This window comes from Cynocephalus volans, chromosome 5 (assembly GCF_027409185.1).
Source record: "Cynocephalus volans isolate mCynVol1 chromosome 5, mCynVol1.pri, whole genome shotgun sequence".
Lineage (NCBI taxonomy): Eukaryota > Metazoa > Chordata > Mammalia > Dermoptera > Cynocephalidae > Cynocephalus > Cynocephalus volans.
In genome coordinates, this window is record NC_084464.1 from 93,680,600 (window position 1) to 93,700,990 (window position 20,391).

The 20,391-nt window shown below is 40.0% G+C and overlaps 1 protein-coding gene across 1 annotated transcript in view; it reads right to left on the reverse strand.

The window, feature by feature from the left end:
- BACH2 (BTB domain and CNC homolog 2) overlaps positions 1-20,391 on the reverse strand; it is a 355,379-nt gene that overhangs the window by 18,033 nt on the left and 316,955 nt on the right. The gene's annotated exons all lie outside the window — the stretch shown is intronic.

Sequence of the window (20,391 nt, forward strand, 5' to 3'; positions counted from 1 at the left end):
AAATCTTCAGGGGCTAAGCGTACTGTCATTTGCTGCTTCCCCATTACATTTCACACAGATTGAAAATGTGCTATTTATGCACAGCTTGCATATACACACACAAACACGCGTGTTCTCGCACACATACACATGTGCAATGACTTAGACGATTAAGAATATGCTGCCTAAGGGCCATTGTTTTTTCCAGATGGAAATGGATTAAACTTGCTGCTGCTCAGGGTAGGCTTCTTTACCCTGTGTGTAAAACCACACATCCTCTAGCTTCTTGCAAGCACTGCCGACCCCACAGGAAGGGGAGGCCAGCATACAAATCATGGATACAAATCAAATGAAAGCAGCAACTATGGGGTCCTTGCTGGAAGCTGTGGTAGCAGTGATCACAACTTTCCGCTGGGGGAATGAGTGCAGAACGATATGAACTGGCAAGCTTTGTAGCTGACTTCTGTGTGCATTAAATTCACTGCAGGGATCGAATATCCTCAACACGTTTTGTAATGATGAATGTGCTAATTGTCCTGGCTTGATCATCACACATTGTACACAGGTATTGATATTCAACTCTGTACCTAACAAATATGTATAATTACTTACATTTCAGTTAACAACAACAACAACAACAACAAAAACAAAAAAACCTCAAAAAATTCACTGCAGCACACAGAGACAAAACTTTTGCAAGGGCCTGTATCTGTTATTCAAGATTCCACTTGGACATTAACTCCTCTGGGAGCCCTCGCCAATCCTTGGAGAAAGCAAATGATACCGTTCCCTCAGCTCCCACTGAAGAGTGAGGAAACAACCCGGATTCTCTAGAGCAGCACTGATTTTATGTCACTGCATTCTTTTCAGTAAAGACAATTTCTTACACACGTAACAGAATGGGATTTTAGTTGTTAATATTTTTGCAGTGCTTAAATAAAATTCCAAATTAAAAACACTAACTGTCAGATAATAAGTCCAGAGATATTTGGTTAAAAAACAAAACAAACAAAAAACCATGACTGCTAGACCCACATAATAGTTCTAAACGGGCAACCACTACTGTCTCCCTCTTATAATACATACTTGTATCTGTTTCTGCCATAAGACAGCAAGCTCCTTCAGATCAGGGATGGTTTGCTTTCCCTTTGTAACCCTGCATCTAACCTAACCCAGAATCTCTAACATGGTAAATACATGATAAAAGTGTGCATGTTACTGAATGTATCATAAGTCTAATTGTGCCCAGAACACACAACTACCATGTCAGAAGGTGACAACTGGTGGGTGTTGTCTCAAGTTACTTTTGGAGCAAGGCATTATGTAAACTGTAATGGATTGTATGTCACCCCAAACTCACTGAAGCTTGAATTGCGTCCCCCAAGTTTTATGTATTAGAGACCTGGCCCCACTGTGACTGTTACAAGGGTGGGAAATCCTATTATGGTAATTGAAAGGTGGGGCCTTGAAGAGGCAATTAGATTGTAGGACTATGCCATAGTGAGGGATTAAAAATGGTGGTTGGGGGTGTGGTTCTGAGAGATTTAAAAGAAGAGAGAGTCTGTCTCTCTCTCTCTGCTCTGCCATTTTACAATGTAATAACCTGCATCACTGAAGTCACCACCAAAGAAAGCTTTCACCAGATGTGTTTCCTGGACTTTGGACTTCTTAGCCTTTGAAACTGTAAGCAATAAATTTTGTTTTCTTCATAAAATACCCAGTTCCATGTATTTTGTTATAAGTAACAGAAATGGACTAATACATAAACCAACCCAACCAAACCAATCAACTGATCAAAGGCAGGCAGGAGTCCTTATGTGTCCTGTCCCACAGCACCAGTATTAAAAAGGAGCTCATCTGACCTACCCGTTTGTGTCCTACTAAGCTGACATGGTAATAGGTTCAGCAAATGTAGCACCTACTATATCCATTTGATGTACTTTCCTCCCAGGAACCTTTATTGATTTATTTCATAATCGTCTTTATTTACTTTATTCAAATTTAATCAATCCCACCACAGAGCCCAGAAGCAGAATCCAGCACTGTCAGTCCCCCTGTCTCTGCCTCCCCTCCCCTCTGGGTATCTTCCCCAGTTATCATTTTTTTATTGAAATATAATTGATTATACATATTTGTGGGGTCCAGAGATGACCATCAGCATTTGTGTACAATATGTGATGATCCAATCAGGATAGTTGGCATGTTTGTTGTTACAAAATACACCCATTCTTTGTGTCCACGAACCAATTTCTCCCCAACCTTCCTCCTCTTCCCCCTTCCCCCAATAACCACACAGTTCTGTTCTCTCCTTCTGAAAGTCCAACATATCTTGTGTTTGTTTCTTCCTTCCTTCTTTCTTTCCTTTTTAGCTCCCACTTATGAGTGAGAACATGTGATATTTCTCTTTCTGTGCCTGGTTTCCCCAGTTCTGAAACAGAGAGGATACCTGTTCCATAATTTAACACAATGACTAGACAGCATCCTGTTATCAGGGTTTTAGTTCAAAACTTAATTACGGATTTACCAAAGAGCCAAAGAAACCTCAAGTCAGTCCTCCTTCACCAATTCAGTATGGAAGCCTCCTCCACAGCCTTGACATACTCACCTTTAAAAGGGAAGAACGAAGCAAGGAAGTACATGTTGACTGGAAACTAAAGAAGGTGAAAAGAATGTCACAGGACCTGTCTCTTCATTGCAACACGGCTCCACCACAGACAGAGGAACGGCAGAATCAAGGCAGAGTTGTCCCCCCCACATAAGTAAGCATCTTCCTCTCCGCTTCTAGGCAGGTTGCCAGTTGCTGAGTGAGTGGATAACATACATCTCGAGTTTTGCTCTCTATGTAGAAAATGTACTCACTATATGGCAAAAGTGAGAAACCGATCTCAGCACTATTTATACTTTTCATATAGTCCTTTCCATACTCCCATCCTTATCACCATTTCTTTTTTATTTTGATGCTATTGGTCTCAGTAAGCCTTACTGTTGTCCCCCACTGTGGCCTCTTTTAAAGAAAATTTCTAAAGAAGCCAGGGACACCCCTGGAGATCTTTAGATCAGGAAGCAGTACCAGGAGTCACCACTTGCTACATGGCTGCAAGGAGCTGAGAAAGCTTCTCCACTCAGGGAAGCGCTAATGTTTAAATGTATGAGCTGGACCAAGGAGGCCAAGGAGTAAGGTCTCCACATCACAAATCAATGGCGCTCCCAGATCACTGATCCTCTGGGCTTAGGAAACATGATGAGCTTGAAATGATTGTCATATAGTCATGAAAGAATCACAAATAAAAAAATTGGTTTGTAAACTGTCATTCAAGCCCAACGGCAGAAGAAATGGTGTCTTCACCATAAAATTCCAAGAGCCCATAACTAGCTCTTCCACCTTAGTTAAAATCCTACTTTGTCATATTCAATTCTGCAAAATTTGCTCAGCTTCTATGTGCAAGGCTTTGTCTAGTGAGTCAGAATTACCATTTACCAAGCATCTCCTAGTGCCTGGCACCCTGTTAGCTGGCTCTTATAATACCGTACAAGGCAGCCATGACTGTCTCTATTTTGTAGATAACGAAACTGAAAAGCAGGGAGCTGAAGGAATTTATCTAAGGTCACAGAACTAGCAGATGGAGAGCTGGGATTCCAACCTAAGTGCAATCCAATTCTTCCTCCTGTGCCAAGTGCTGTGAGCAACGGATAAATACAAGATTCAGCCTTTTGCTCAGGAGACCTGCACTTTTGCTTTGTGGAAGAGGCACAAATGGTGAAAAGCTAATGATTAAGTAACAATGTAAGTAATTCAGCACTGGAAGGGCCATCACAAGATTATATGACTAGTCAACTGAGGAATCCAGACAAGTTCAGGAGAGGAGACTACTGAGGTCTGAAGAAGTCCCCCAAACACTCGTCCCAGGACCCCTGGAGTGCCGTGAATTCCTGCTGTCTATGTCTGTTCTAGGTCAAGGGCGCTTTGACACAATGGCTATCTTCTGAACTGCCACATGGGTTCCTCCCAGGAGTCCATCTCTCGTGCACTTCAGGTAGTAGTAATCATCCAAATACACTAAACAGAGTAAGTGCCATCACACCTGCCGGCCAGTGTTAAAATTGGGAAAAGCTTTCCAAATATTGGTTTAGCCTCTACCTTAAGGAGACTGAACTATCTGTACACTTTTAGGAACCACTTAAACTCACTCATTGTACTCAGAGGGCAAATATCCAGGTACCAATATGAAGCTTTATATTCATGAAACTGTGACCAAAAGGCTGCATTGTTACTTAATTTTTGTTCATAACAAGTAAGGCTCTGACAATGGGAAAAAACAAGAGGGGGTGGAAGGTACAGAATCACACACAAAACTAATCATCCAACCAAATGGTATTTAAAAAACCAACGACCAAAAAGTTCACGTGGACTGAAGTGACTAGAAATAGCAAAGCAGTTCCATTTCACTGCTGTTAATGGAGCTGTGTCCCACTGTTCTAAGGAGAGCAGACACATCTAGGCAAAAATCCACTGGTCAGGAAGGGCCTAAAGATACGAAAAACAGTTGCAAAATACAATATTAGGGACAACCTGGGTAACAGTCTTGCATTTAGAATGAAATATTTCAGATGAGTCATTGTGAAAATTACTTTTCCATCATACTTAAATATGGTCCCATAATGTATTCATTGCACTATAGATGAGATTGGATCACAAGCTGGGGGCAGAATGGAGTGTGCCATGTGGGGCTGAGCCCTGGGAGAGGTCAGGAAGTAACACTGTCCTTGATCTCTGACTGCTCCCTAGGAAGTGATGACCTCAGCCAGCAGTTGGCACACACCAGGCAAGTGGCACTGAACTTTAGGTGTCAGCCCTGAAAGAAATACAGCCAGGCTCATGTCTTATTGTGTGAGTCAACATGCCAATAATGTGTTGAAAATCTGACCCATTGAAACTATGACCCTTAACCCTTTGTTCCTTTGGGTTCTGATATATCATCTCTGTGCTATTAAAGAGAGGAATATGGACTGATGAAAAACTCCACTGGCAGAGGACACGTTGGGTGCTGTCTGCAGAAGCTGGGAAGATGAAGGTAACAACACATCCATGCCCAAAGGCTTTTTATTTTTATTTATTTATTTATTTATTTAATTTTATTTTAACTTCTCAATATACATTGTAGTTAGTTGGTTTCATGACCCTTTACCCATTCCTCCTATCCCTTCCCTCTCACCCCTCCCCCGCATATCATATCTGTTCACTTGTCTTAAAAAGTTCAAGGAATTGTGATTGTAGTGTCTTCTACCCCACCACCCTATGTTTGTTTGTGCATTTATTTATTTATTTATTTTTAACTCCCACAAATAAGTGAGAACATGTGGTATTTTTCTTTCTGTGCCTGACTTGGTTCACTTAATGTAATTTTCTCTAAGTCCATCCATGTTGTTGCGAATAGTAGTATTTCATTCTTTTTCATAGCAGAGTAGTATTCCATTGTGTAGATATACCTTATCCATTCGTCTGATGATGGACATTTGGGCTGGTACCAACTCTTGGCTATTGTAAATAGTGCTGCAATAAACATGGGAGTACAGGTATCTTTTTGGCATGATGATTTCCATTCCTCTGGGTATATTCCTAGCAGTGGAATAGCTGGGTCATATGGTAGATCTATCTGTAATTGTTTGAGGAACCTCCATACCATTTTCCATAAAGGCTGCACCACTTTGCAGTCCCAGCAACAGTGTATGAGAGTTCCTTTTTCTCCAGAACCTCTCCAGAACTTATCATTCTCAGTCTTTTGGATATTGGCCATCCTGACTGGAATGAGATGGTATCTCAAAGTTGTCTTGATTTGCATTTCTTGGATGCTGAGTGATGTTGAGCATTTTTTCATGTGTCTGTTGTCCATTTGTATGTCTTCCTTTGAGAAATGCTTGTTCAGCTCCTTTGCCCATTTTTTAATTGGGTTATTTGTTTTTTCGCTGTAAAGTTGTTTGAGTTCCTTGTATGTTCTGGGTATTAATCCTTCGTCTGATGTATATTTGGCAAATATTTTCTCCCACTGTTTGTTGTCTTTTTTTTTTTTTTTAAGTTTTATTTTGTCGATATACATTGTGGCTGATTATTGCTCCCCATCACCAAAACCTCCCTCCCTTCTCCCTCCCCCCCTCCCCCCATGTTTGTTGTCTTTTAACTCTGTTTATTGTTTCTTTTGCTGTGCAGAAGCGTTTAGTTTGATATAATCCCATTTGTCTATTTTGCCTTTAGTTGCCTGTGCTTTTGGGGTACTATTCATAAAGTCTGTACCCACTCCTACTACCTGGAGTGTTTCCCCTATGTTTTCTTTAAAGAATTTTATTGTTTCAGGATGTGTATTTAATTCTTTAACCCATTTTGAGTTGATTTTGGTATATGGTGAGAGGTATGGGTCTAGTTTCATTCTCCTACATATGAGTATCCAGTTTTCCCAGCATCATTTGTTGAAGAGACAGTCTCTTCCCCAGTGTGTGGACTTGCTGCCTTTGTCAAAGATCAGATGGTTGTAGATGTATGGGTTGATTTCTGGATTCTCTATTCTATTGCATTGATCCGTGTGTCTGTTTTTATGCCAGTACCATACTGTTTTGATTATTATAGCTTTGCAATATAGTTTAAAGTCAAGTAGTGTTATTCCTCCAGCTTTATTTTTTTTGCTCAGGATTGCTTTGGCTATGCATGTCTTTTGTTACTCCATATAAATATCTGGATAGTTTTTTCCATTTCTGAGAAAAATGTCATTGGAATTTTGATGGGGATTGCATTGAACCTGTAGATCACTTTGGGTAATATGGACATTGTTACGATGTTAATTCTTCCAATCCAAGAGCATGGGATATCTTTCCATCTTCTTGTGTCCTCTTTAATTTCTCTCAGCAGTGGTTTGTAGTTCTCTTCGTAGAGATTTTTCACATCCTTGGTTAACTTTATTCCTAAGCATTTTATTTTTTTTGGTGGCTATCATAAATGGGCTAGCTTTCTTGATTTCTTTTTCTGCGTGTTCACTGTTGGAGTATAGAAATACTACTGATTTTTGTGTGTTGATTTTGTATCCTGCAACTTTGCTGAAATCATTTATCAACTCTGTGAGTTTTTTGTAGAGGCTTTAGGCTGTTCAATGTATAGGACCGTATCATCTGCAAACAGGGACAGTTTGACTTCATCTTTTCCAATCTGGATGCCCTTTATTTCCTTCTCTTCTCTGATTGCTCTGGCTAGTACTTCCAACACTATGTTGAGTAGGAATAGTGAGAGTGGGCATCCTTGTCTAGTTCTTGTTCAGAATGATATTAGCAGTGGGCTTATCATATATGGCTTTAATTGTGTTGAGATACTTTCCATCTATACCTAACCTGTAGAGAGTCTTTATCATGAACAAGTGTTGAATTTTATCAAATGCTTTTTCAGCATCTATAGAGATGATCATGTGTTCCTTGTATTTGATTTTATAGATAGATATGTTGTTTCACATTTATTGATTTGCATATGTTGAACCAACCTTGCATCCCTGGGATGAATCCCACTTGAACATGGTGTATAATTTTGTGTATGTGTTGCTGTATTCTGTCAGCTAGTATTTTGTTGAGGACTTATGCATCTATATTCATCAAGGATATTGGCCTGTAGTTTTCTATTTTTGATGTATCTTTGTCTGGTTTTGGTATCAGGGTGATGTTTGCCTCATAGAATGAGTTTGGGAGAATGGCCTCGGTTTCATTCTTTTGGAACAGTTTGCAGAGAACTGGTATCAGTTCCTCTTTGAAGGTTTGGTAGAACTCTGCAGTGAATCTGTCTGGTCCTGGGCTTTTCTTTGTTGGGAGCCTTCTGATAACAGCTTCAATCTCTTTTATTGTTATTGGTCTGTTCAGATTTTCTATATCTTCTTGGCTCAGTTTTGGTAGTTTGTGTGTGTCCAGAAATTTATCCATTTCCTCCAGATTTTCAAATTTGTTGGCATATAGTTGTTTATAGTAATCTCTAATGATTTCTTGTATTTCTGTGGTGTCAGTTGTAATTTCTAATTTTCATTTCTAATTTTTTTATTTGTGTCTTCTCTCTTTTTTTCTTAGCCTTGCTAAAGGTTTGTCAAATTTTATTTATCTTTTCAAAAAACCAACTTTTTGTTTCATTGATCTCTTGTATTGTTTCTCAGGTTTCTATTTCATTTAGTTCTGCTCTGATCTTAATTATTTCTTTCCACCTACTAACTTTGGGTTTGGATTGTTCTTGTTTTTCTAGATCTTTAAGGTGAAGTGTTAGGTTGTTTATTTGCCATCTTTCCATTCTTCTGAAGTAAGCATTTAATGTGATAAATTTCCCCCTTAGTACTGCTTTTGCTGTATCCCACAAGTTTTGGTATGATGTGTCACTATTTTCATTAGTTTCAAGAAATTTTTTGATTTCATGTTTAATTTCTTCTTGGACCCATATGTCATTAAGTAGAATGCTGTTTAATTTCCATGTGTTTGTATAGTTTCCCAATTTTCATTTATTATTGATTTCTAATTTTAATCCATTGTGATCAGAAAAAATACATGGAATAATTCCAATGTTTTTGAATTTGTTGAGACTTGCTTTGTTACCTAACATGTGGTCTATCCTGGAGAATGTTCCATGTGCTGATGAGAAGAATGAATATTCTGAGGCTGTTGGGTGGAATGTTCTGTAGATATCTGCCAAGTCCAATTGGTCTAAAGTGTTGTTTAGATCTTGTGTTTCTCTATTGATTTTTTGCCTAGATGATCTGTCCAATGTTGAGAGTTGGGTGTTCAGGTCCCCTCCTACTATAGTGTTAGCATCAATCTCATTCTTTAGATCTAATAGTGTTTGCTTTATATATCTGGCTGCTCCAACATTGGGTGAGTATATATTTATGATTGCTATGTCTTCTTGATGGATAGATACTTTTATCATTATATAGTGGCCTTCTTTATCTCTTTTTATGGCTTTTGGTTTAAAGTCTATTTTATCTGATATAAGAACAGCTACTTCAGCTTGTTTTTCATTTCTATTTGCATGATATATCTTTTTCCATCCTTTCACTCTTAGTTTATGTGTGTCTTTACAGGTCAGGGGAGTCTCTTGAAGGCTGCATATTGTTGGGTACATCTTTTTAATCCAGCCATTCAGTCTGTGTCTTTTGAGTGGGGAATTTAATCCCTTTACCTTTAGAGTTGTTATTGAAAGGTGTTGATTTACTCCTAGTATTTTAATGATTTTTGTTTAGATGTCTTAAGTACCTTTTGTTCCTTTCGTCCTAATTTTCCATTTGTCTTCTGTATTTGTTGGTTTCTTGGGGTGGTAGATAAACTGTGTTTTTTCTTTATTGTAAGCATTATTGTTTTGCTGGTAGGTTTTGTTCTTTCTTGAGTATTCATAGCAGTGATGGTTGTTTTTGTGGTATCAAACTCAGTACTTCCTTGAGAATTTCTTGTAAGGTTGGTCATGTGGTTATGAACTCCCACAGTTTTTGTTTGTCTGAGAAATATACTGTTTGACCTTCATTTTGGAAGGACAGCCTTGCTGGGTAAAGGATTCTTGGCTGGCAATTTTTGTCCTTTAGTGTTTTGAACATATCATCCCATTCTTTTCTGGCTGTAGGGTTTCTGATGAAAAGTCTGATGTTATTCTGATTGGGGCTCCCTTATAGGTGCTTTGCTGCTTCTCTCGTGCAGCTTTTAAGATTCTCTCTTTGTCTTTGAGTTTTGCCAGTTTGACTATCACATGTCTTGGAGAGGACCTTTTAGGGTTGAATATGTTAGGGGATCTTTGGGCCTCCTGAATCTGGAGATCTGTGACTTTCCCTATACCTGGGAAGTTTTCTGCTATTATTTCATTGAATATGCTTTCAATGCCATTTCTTTTTTCCTCCCCTTGTGGAATACCCATGATTCGGATATTTGAGCGCATAAGGTTGTCTGTTATCTCTCTTAGATTTTCTTCAATTTTTAAAATTCTTTTTTCTGGTCTGCCTGAGTTAATTCAAACAGCCTGTATTCAAGGTCAGAAATTCTCTCTTCTGCTTCTTCTAGCCTGCTCGTTACACCCTCTGTTGTGTTTTTATTTCGTTGAATGAATCCTTCAGATCCACAAGGTCTGCTACATTCTTTTTCAAGGCACTAATTTCTTTGTAAATTTCTTCTTTCAGATTCTGTGTATTTTTTCTCATTTCACTGTGTTGTCTTGAGTTTTCTTGTATCTCATTTAGTTTCCTTAGAATTGTTGCTCTGAATTCCTTGTCAGTCATTTCAAAGACTTCCTGTTCTATAGGATCTAGAGCTTGAGAGCTATTATTTTCCTTTGGTGGTGATGTACTTTCTTGATTTTTCTTTTTCTTTCTTTTTTTTTTAAAAGATGACCAGTAAGGGGATCCTAACCCTTGGCTTGGTGTTGTCAGCACCATGCTCACACAGTGCGCCAACCAGTCATCCCTATATGGGATCCGAACCCGGGGCCTTGGTGTTATCAGCACCGCACTCTCCCGAGTGAGCCACGGGCCGGCCCCTTTCTTGATTTTTCTTATTTCTGTTATCTTTTCTTTGGTGTTTTGTCATTGTGGCAGGGGGTATCACAGTCCACTCATTTCACCCTGATGCTTGGCTTGGACCCTGAAGGGACTGCCAATCCTGGGCAGCAGGAACTAGCCTGGGCTAGGGGTCCTGTGACGCCTGTCTTTTCCAGATTGGCTGTCTCGGGGGATGTGGGCCCAGAAGCTCTTAAGTGTAAGTGGTGGGGACCGATCTGGGCTAGAGGTCCTGCAGCACCTGCCTTTTCCTGTGCAGCTGTCTCAGGGTCTGTGGGCCCCGCAGCTCTCAAGTCTCTCTGAGTGGTGGACACTAGCCTGTACTGGGGTCCCACGGCCCATGGCCCCTGCCTGTTCCAGCATAGATCTCACGTCTCTTGTTGTTGCTTTTTAATAGTTGCAAGTTGGTTGCTTTGTGGGAGAGAGCAACACTAGGAACCGTCTACTCTTCCACCTTGACTGGAACTCCCAAAGGCTTTTTAATACTCTGAGGCCACTGGCTGTCCCTCTGGGTTGTACTGACAGAGCAAGGCACTTGTCAAATAAAGAAAACACTGGTGACAACTCACTCTTCCTTCCCAACTCCACAATGTACTGCATCCCACTCAGCAGGATGAAGACAGATTTAGCGATGAGACATCACTTCTAATCTTCATTTTCTATAATTAATACCCATATTATCACATTATTCTCCCCAAAGCAGCATGCTACACAAGCATACTACATATAGGATGTATTTGTTAAATTAATTAGCCTCACTATTTCAACAAAGCTTCTGGTTATTTTAGTATTAATTTTAGATAAAGATAGAGCCAATGTTTTCCATTCCTAAGGTAACAATATAAACAGTGAAGATGATTTATACATATAAGTATATAATTTCATAGAATAAGTTTTTTTATTTTTTTGCTAAAGAAAATCACTATCTGTGCTAGTGATTATGGTTTAAAACACAAATTGTCTTTTCTCTCAAGTGTAGGCTTGAATTTAGTTCTGCAGCCACAAAGTGAAAGTCCCCTTCCTATTTGGAAATCTGCCCCCGAGACTCTATCTGGTCATTTAGTCACTTACTGTTTTTCGTTTACCCATTCATTCTTTCTCCAGCCATGTACTGGGCACTCACTGTGCATTATGCAAGGTCTGTGCATTATGCAAGTCAACTTTCTTGGATTCAAGTCCCAGCTCTACTACGGACCAGCTGTGTGACTTGGGCTGGTTTACTTCACCCTTCTGTGCTTCAGTTTCTCCAACTGTAATACAGAGATACTGACAGTGTCTCCTTGTAGCAAAACCTTTGAAACAGGATCTGGCATCGAGTAACAACTACTAACACTGCTGTTATTACATATATGAACAAAATACTATCTTTTTCTCCAAGAAGCTAACAGGGTGGCCAGGGAGACAGATGTTTGATAGAAATGTTTACAATGTCATCTAAGTATGCAACAGAGGTAAATGCAGGGTGCTAGGGAGGACAGAGCTGGGGAAGTGACTGCTGAGGACATCAGTGTAAGTCTGCCTAGAGGAGGTGACATGTGCCCTGAGTGCTGAGGGCTGAGTTGAAGTTCATCAGAATAAGTAAAAGAAGGGCATGGGTCACTCCCTCTTCTCCTTCGGGCTCTTCCTCAAATACCACTTCCTCAGAAAGTGAGGCCCTTCCTGGCCCTTTATTCACAACTGCCCTCCCCTACCCCCACACCAGGACTGGCTGGCTACATGCTTTGCAAGGCCTAGTGCAAAATGAAAATGTGGACCTCTTGTTCAGAGATTATTAAGAATTTCAAGACAGTGACAGCAGAACTTTACACCAAGCGAAGGGCCGTTCTGAGCAGAGGCCCTCCATTTCCCAGCCACACAGGTTGCACACCCACGAAGCCAGTCCCATCAATGCACACATGTGCTACCTATCCTCTGCAGCTGAAATGGGCTCCTTGGTTTCAATGGTGCGGGTGGGGTGGGGGTGGTGGCATCCCAGGGTAGAGATCAAACAGTGCAGCTCCACTTGAGTTAAACTCCAAAGGCTAGCTGGCATGGCTACTGTGATCAGCAGTGTAGGTCAGGGCTGACTGGCAGGATCATAGGTATCTTGGGCTGAAAAACATGGCCAGCCCACAGTAGTAGATTGAATGTTCCCCCAAATTCACTGAAGCTTGAATTGTGTCCCTGAAGTTTCATGTATTAGAAACTTGGCTCCCACTGTGACTCTTAAGAGTGTAGGAAGTCCTATTATGGTAATTGAAAGGTGGAGCCTTGGAGAAGTAATTAGATTACAGGGCCATGCCATAGTGAATGGATTAAAAATGGTGGTCAAGGGTGTGGTTCTGAGGCCTTTAAAGAGAGTGTGAATGCTCTCTCTGCTCCACCATTTTTGCAATGTGATACTCTGTTGTCATTTTTGCCCCCACCAGGGCTCTCACCAGAAGTGTTCCCTGGACTTTGGACTTCCCAGCCTCAGACACTGTAAGCAATACATTTTGTTTTCTTTATAAATCACCCAGTTTCAAGTATATTGTTATAAGCAACAGAAACTGACTAATACACCCACCAAGGCTCTATTTGATTGGTTATAAAAAAGAAAATCATGCAGGTTCAGAAAACAAAGGCCTGACTTGAGTCCCCAGGATGGAGAATCATCATCCCAGACTCTCTGCAATTAGTTCCTGGGAGCTCCTGAGGAAAGACCCTACAACAACCGTATTTTGGCTATGATTTCTCCTGTCATAAGGGTTTGAAGAAATGTACATCCTGCAGTTTTTCCTAAATCATGACTTAATACAACTTTTTTAATTAAAAGAAAAAAAAACTAACAAAAATTTATTCAGAAACTGTTCAGGCCAGAACCTAATCTATTATTATATATCTACTATCTATCTATCTGTATGTGTGTATGTATTTCTAACACTACTTTAATACAAACATAACAGGAAAATCTAAACAGTGCTGACCACCTACTGACTTTGACTTCTATAATTTAATTTTAGTTTCATTATATACTCACGTGTGGTTATTTACTATTGTCTCTCTGTCTCAAACCCATTCTTCTTGCGTTCCCCTCTGTAATGCTGAGGCTGGGAATTTATGGACTCCATTTCCCAGGCTCTTTGGCTGGTTGACTTATTATTGGGTTCTGTCAATAAGGGACACTGGTGGGACATCAGAAGGTGGGAGAAATGGAGAAGCTGTGGTTCCCTCTGTTTCCTGTTCTCTTTTTCTTTCCTTCCCTATTGGTGTGTTCTGGAAGTACCATCTCTTCCACAGGTGCAGATCCTAAGGCGATAGCTCCTCCTCCATGCTTATAGGGCCCTTTTATATCCTCCAGTCCTAGGAAGAGTAGATGCTGCCTGTAGTCATTAATCATTGGTTTTCTGTCCTTCCAGTCTTCCAACCCCTGTACAACCAATTCCCTATTTTATATCCGCTTTATTTGAAACACCTTGTGTAGTTTCTATTTCCCTGCTTTAATCATCCATTTTACAGATAAAGAAGCCAAAACCCAGAAAGGTGAAAAGATTTTCCCAAGTCACACAGCTGGTCAGCCAGGGCTTAACTCAACTCTTCTGGCCTTGGAATTCAACTCTCATGCTCCTTTCCTATTCGTTGCTGTTTTTCTGAAATGGACCAGAAAAGAAATGCTATTTCACATAGAAACACACTCCTGGGGCCGAGCCCGTGGCGCACTCGGGAGAGTGCGGCCCTGGGAGCGCAGCGACGCTCCCGCCGCGGGTTCGGATCCTATATAGGAATGACGGGTGCACTCACTGGCTGAGTGCCGGTCACGAAAAAGACAAAAAAAAAAAAAAAAAAAAAAAAGAAACACATTCCTGTAAGTTTTATTACACTTTCTAAAACATTCAGTTTTATACAGCTCTATCCAAAGGAGTCTGGATGTGGCACTTCCCTGGGTATAAAAAAAGGTGAATTGCGACCCAGCTATCCCACTGTTGGGAATATACCCAGAGGAATGGAAATCATCAAGTCGAAGGTATACCTGTTCCCCAGTGTTCATCGCAGCACTCTTTACAATAGCCAAGAGTTGGAACCAGCCTAAATGTCCATCATCAGATGAGTGGATACGGAAAATGTGGTACATCTACACAATGGAATACTACTCAGCTATAAAAACGAATGAAATACTGCCATTTGCAACAACATGGATGGACCTTGAGAGAATTATATTAAGTGAAACAAGTCAGGCACAGAAAGAGAAATACCACATGTTCTCACTTATTGGTGGGAGCTAAAAATTAATATATAAATTCACACACACACACACACACACACACACACACACAAAACCGGGGGGGGGGGGAGAAGATACAACAACCACAATTACTTGAAGTTGATACGACAAACAAACAGAAAGGACATTGTTGGGGGGGAGGGGGGGAGGGAGAAGGGAGGGAGGTTTTGGTGATGGGGAGCAATAATCAGCCACAATGTATATCGACAAAATAAAATTTAAAATAAATAAATAAATAAATAATTGAAGGAAGGAAAAAAAAAAAAAGGTGAATTGCATATTTGGTTTTATTGTTATTTACATGATTCAGATTCTAGTGCCTAGATTTCTCCCGAAAATGAAGATAACTATGTCCCTATTTTGCTCAATGAAGTTCTGTAAATCCTAGGAAGCCTTCTTATGACATGGGGATTTGATAAATTAGCAGGCTCAGCTCAGCATCAGTCTTCAGACTCTGGAAGACATCAAAGTGGAAGCGCTTTTCTGGTAGGGAGTGTTGGGGCATCACCGTTTTGTTTCAGATTCGAACTACAGTCTGATAAAGCTGATGTCTAGAGGGGATGTCGTGTGTGCTCTTTGTGTGTCAGTTGGCTCAGATTATCATGGGGCTACATAACAGCTGAAACTGCCCCTTAGGTATTTCTTTGGTCGTTTCAGGATTGATGTGAACAGAGAATGGGAAACAAACACTAATTATTGTGAGAACTGGTGACACCTTGTGCCTGTGGAACCTTCACATCAGCGGGGTGATTTTACCCCCTAATCTCATCCCCATCGTGTGGCATTCGTTATTTTCTCATTCAGGTATAGATGGTGATATTTCCCAGGTAAGTGACAGGCAAAAGTCATAAATGATATAAATATAAGGAATGATATTCTTGTTTACTCTAAAAGCATACAAGGAAAACAGAAAATCTCCCTTCTGAAAGATTATGTAATGAAGTTCATGAAATTTTTAAAAGCCTAATTTCAGTATAAGCATAGATCCTAAAATAGACATAAAATAGTAAGTAACGTTTTACATTTTTCAGTGTAAAATGAAAGCGAAAAGCATCCCACTCACTGGTAATGAAGTAGTAAAATCTGCATCAAGGTTTAGTTTCATTTGAAAAACCACCTCCAAAAAAATTTCTAAAAAGAAGATTTAGAAAAAATTACCTAATTTCCATTTTAAATGACCCTCTCCCCATTCAAGAAACCAATGATCTTTCTAGACTAGAATTTTCTTGAGTCAAGGTCTGTTTTTATCCCCTTAACCTCTCTAGTTCTTTCAAACCAACCATCAACCATTTGACCTTCAACCTGAAATTACAAAACATTTTTGAAGGCTTCCAGTGATGAGAAGTTCAGTCCCTCATTAGACCTTTCTAATGGTTCTTCATGTTAAATCAAAATTCCCATCCCTGAAACTTTACAACTTATGAATCCCTATCCCTCCTTGCTGCTGTGCTCTGAACCATCTTGCCTATGTCCCCAGCAGGACACCTAGGCTGAGCAAATGCTCCAGTCATCGGTGCAGAGGACAGACTATCCCCTCCCTCAGGCTAGATCCTACTTTCTATGAATGCTAAGATTTATTTTCCTGTCACTTATTACTTACAATTAAGCTTTTTTCTCCAGCATGTGCTATTATTAAGCCATGTGCCCATCTTAACCTTGCAAAATTGAATTTTTGACCCAAGAGTACATACATGTCTAGATATTTGGAAATTGTTTCTATTATAGAAATTGCTCTTCAGTCAGACTTTTTAAGATCCACTTTCTTCCTTTTTTTCTGAAACTATGATGCCATTTTCTGATATCCAGTTTTCTGACGCTTTCCAGAGCTCCACAATTCCTCAAAGATTTTGACCATAACAACTTGTACCATAATCATATCCACTGTTTTTTCTGTAGTTTGGGGGCTTTACTTCATTCAGCCTGGGAGCTCAATGTTTTCCTTTCTGTTCATCTACCTAGGGCTTCTATTCTCTTCAAGTTTTTCTCACTTTTCGGTTTAATGGTCGTCCTCCTCGACACACAATACAGATGTAACTCTGAGCTCTTTGCTATTCTCAACACCACACCGTCAGCCCCGAGGAGGAGCTATTGGTTTCCTCACCTTTTTGCTCCAAAGAGAATCGTACATTCATTTTCCTTTTCTGTGGCCTCTTTGAAAGTTCTCTACTTATTATGGGCTTGAGTTCTCTTGAACCTGTTTTTGCGGTCTCATATACCTTCTCACACTTGTTCATGTTTTTCTACTGTTTAAAAATAAAAATCTGAACGAAACACAGAACTGTTGGCACAAGTACCCTTCTTTGTTGAGAAAAGGGTCTTCATTTGAACTTTGTTTTGGGCATTCCTAGCCCTCTTGAATCTTATTTCCACGTATGCATAATTTTTACCTTTCTCTTATTTTAAAAGAAAAAAACAGCCTCAAAATGTCTCGAACCCCAAACTATAAAACTCTTAGAAGAAAACACAGGGGTAAATCTTCATGACACTGAACTTGGTCATGATTTCATAAATACGACACCAAAAGCATAGGAAACAAAAGCAAAAATGAACAAATAGGACTACATTAAACTTTAAAACATGTACATCAACAGACACAATCAGCGAAATGAAAGGCATCTTACAAAATGGAAGAAACTATTTGCAAATCACGTATCTGATAAGAGGTTAATATCTAGACTATATAAAGAACTATAACTGAACAGCCAAAAATCAAATAACCCAATAAAAAATGGGCAATGGACTTGACTAGACATTTCTCCAAAGATTCACTAACAGCCAAGCATATGAAAAGATGCTCAACGTCACTAATCATCAGAGAAATGCAAATTAAAGCCACAATGAGATATCACTTCACACCCATTAGGATGGCTGCTAGCAAACAGCAGAAAATAACAAGTATGGGTGAGGATGTGGAGAAATTGGAACCCTTGTGCACTGTTGATGGGGTTGTAAAATCGTGTAACTGCTATGGAAAACAGCATGACGTTTCCTCAAAAAATTGAAAATAGAACGACTATATGATCTAGCAACCCCACTTCTCAGTATATATTCAAAAAAATCCAAAGTAGGCTCTCAAAGAGATATTTACACACCCCTGTTCATCGCAGCACTATTCACAATAGCCAAGAGGTAAAAGCAACCCAAATTTCCACTGACAGATGAATGAACAGACTAAATATGTTAGATACATACGACGGAATATTCTTCAGCCTTATAAAGGACAAAAAGTCCTGCCACATGCTACAATGTGAATGAACCTTAAGGACATTACATTAAGTGAGATAAACCAGTCACAAAAAGACAAATACCGCGTGATTCCACTTATGTGAAGTATTGAAACGTAGTCAAATGCATAGAAAAAGAAAGGAGAATGGTGTTTATCAGAGGCTGGGGGAGGGAAAAAAGAGGAGTTGTTTAACGGGTATAGAGTTTCAGATTTCCAAGATCAAAAAGTTTTGGAGACCTATTTCAGGACAATGTGAATATATTTAACTACTGAACTGTACTTTTAAAAATGGTAAAGGCAATACATTTTATGTTTTTAAAATCACAATAAAAATAGGTCTGAAAATATTTCAGACTGTGCCAAGTCTCCCCTTCGGCTGTCATGTTCTCTAAGATGATACTGTCTCTTTCCTCTAAGGATCCTCTCACATGGACTCTTCTGAATTCCTTTTAGTCAGCACCCAAGCAGTAGTTGTACCCTTGCGTTTGCTACCCTCTGGAGGGTAAAACTGCCAGTGTGGCAAATCAATAACCACTCATGTATTCTTTTATTAGGGGAAGAGAATTCTGGTAGCTATTCACACAGGTGAGGTTCTGTATCATATCTCCCCTTTGTCCTAACTTTGTAAATGGCAATAGGAACATGAAATGTATAATTTCCTTGACTGTATGACCCACAATGAGCTCCTACAACAATATCAATTTTGTTCCTCTCTCTTCTAATCTCCTCCCAGTGCTCTTTAGAGGGCTCCTGCCCTCACTTCCTGACTTGCTTACAGAGTTCCTGGATATACATTTTTGCTCTGCTTTTCTTTTCAGTGGTTACATTTTTCATTTGAATATAGAATTCCTTCCCATAGCCATATTTCAATATGATGTCCTTCTGCTCACCAGGTTATTTGGGTTACCTAAGAGATTCTATTTATCACCCTGGCAATAATCACCAATTCAATTTTGAATAACTCCTGCTTCACCCCTGGATAGACACTGGGGACAATAAGAATTGCTTCTGTCTTCCCTTAATCCTTGGGATTCACCAAATACTTCACTTTCACATCACTGTCAAACTTGCTAGCTACAGCCATAATTGGTGTCATGAGTTTAGCAGTATATTCATCTCTCTCCTCCTGCCACGACTTCTAGTTTAAAGCATGTTCTTTGTGCTTGTAGGTTCTCTATAACCATTAGTGGACCAAATTGAGCTTGCCCTAGTAATGCACACTAGGGCAAGACAATATTTTGAATCCCTCTTTCACATGACAATCCATCACATATTTGAAGACATCTGTCATGCCTAGTTAGGGAATTTTTTTCTTCTTCAAGAACTGAAGTCATATTTTCCATCGGAAATCAAAACTGAAGAACTGACATCTCACATGTCTCTACATCTCTTATGGAAAATGTTATTTTCTTCTTGTCTTCTGGAAGCAAGTGGGTTGACACTCACTAATCCTCCAATAGTCACGAGAACCAAGTGCCACCAAGGGAGGACAACTGGTCTTTCGTGGGGAAGGAACTCTGACCTTGACAATTTGAGTAACTGGTCTACTGCCATTTTCCCCTTTCATTTGCAAAACAGAAATAAATAGGAACATGTCGAAGATGTGTAGATAATATACTTGGAAGGCTTTTGAGAGACAAACACTAAAAATTCTGAAAACACGTGTGTCATCTTCTCAAGCAGAGCCTTTTCCTTTGCAATAGAAAGGAACTGTTACTGTGGCTTACAGAAGAAACAAAGCTACGGAATTTGCCTCATCAGCATGGTTACACAACAGCAAGAACAGAATTTCTACAGTCTTTAGTTTCCTTCTTTACTAACCACCTTTAACAGAAGAGGAGACACGACGACTGGGTAACTCAAGGCTATGCAGTAAGTCAGGGTACAATCATACATGGAGACCAGACTTTTTGCCAAAGGAACTATACACTTCTGATTTCTCCTCTTGCTCATGATTCCACAATGAGCTCTGCCAATGGAGAACAGTTAATGCTGATGCAATGCAGGCACCATCTGTGCTCTGTGAGGATTTAAACAGCGGCCATTAACACAAAACCTCCATATGTGAATTGGACAATGGCTGCCCTGGAGCTACAGGACTAGTAGACAGAACACACAGCTCTGTAGCTCTCAGGGCTGAAGAAATCGTTATGACACAACACCCGAACCCCTGCATGGGAGCATGAAGTCAGGTTTATCATTCAGCCACTTTGCCTATCCCCCTCTTTACCGAGTTCTAACCTTTTTCATACGTGATTCCTGTCTGTCAAGGGAGGAAATGAGGCGGGAGCTGATGCCATCCATCAGCATGGCCTGGTTGCCACTTTGCATGGATCTGTCCTGCCCTGCAGCCCTTCCACAGCCTCCCCTAGGACACTGGGGCTCCAGTATTGCAAATGACTGGG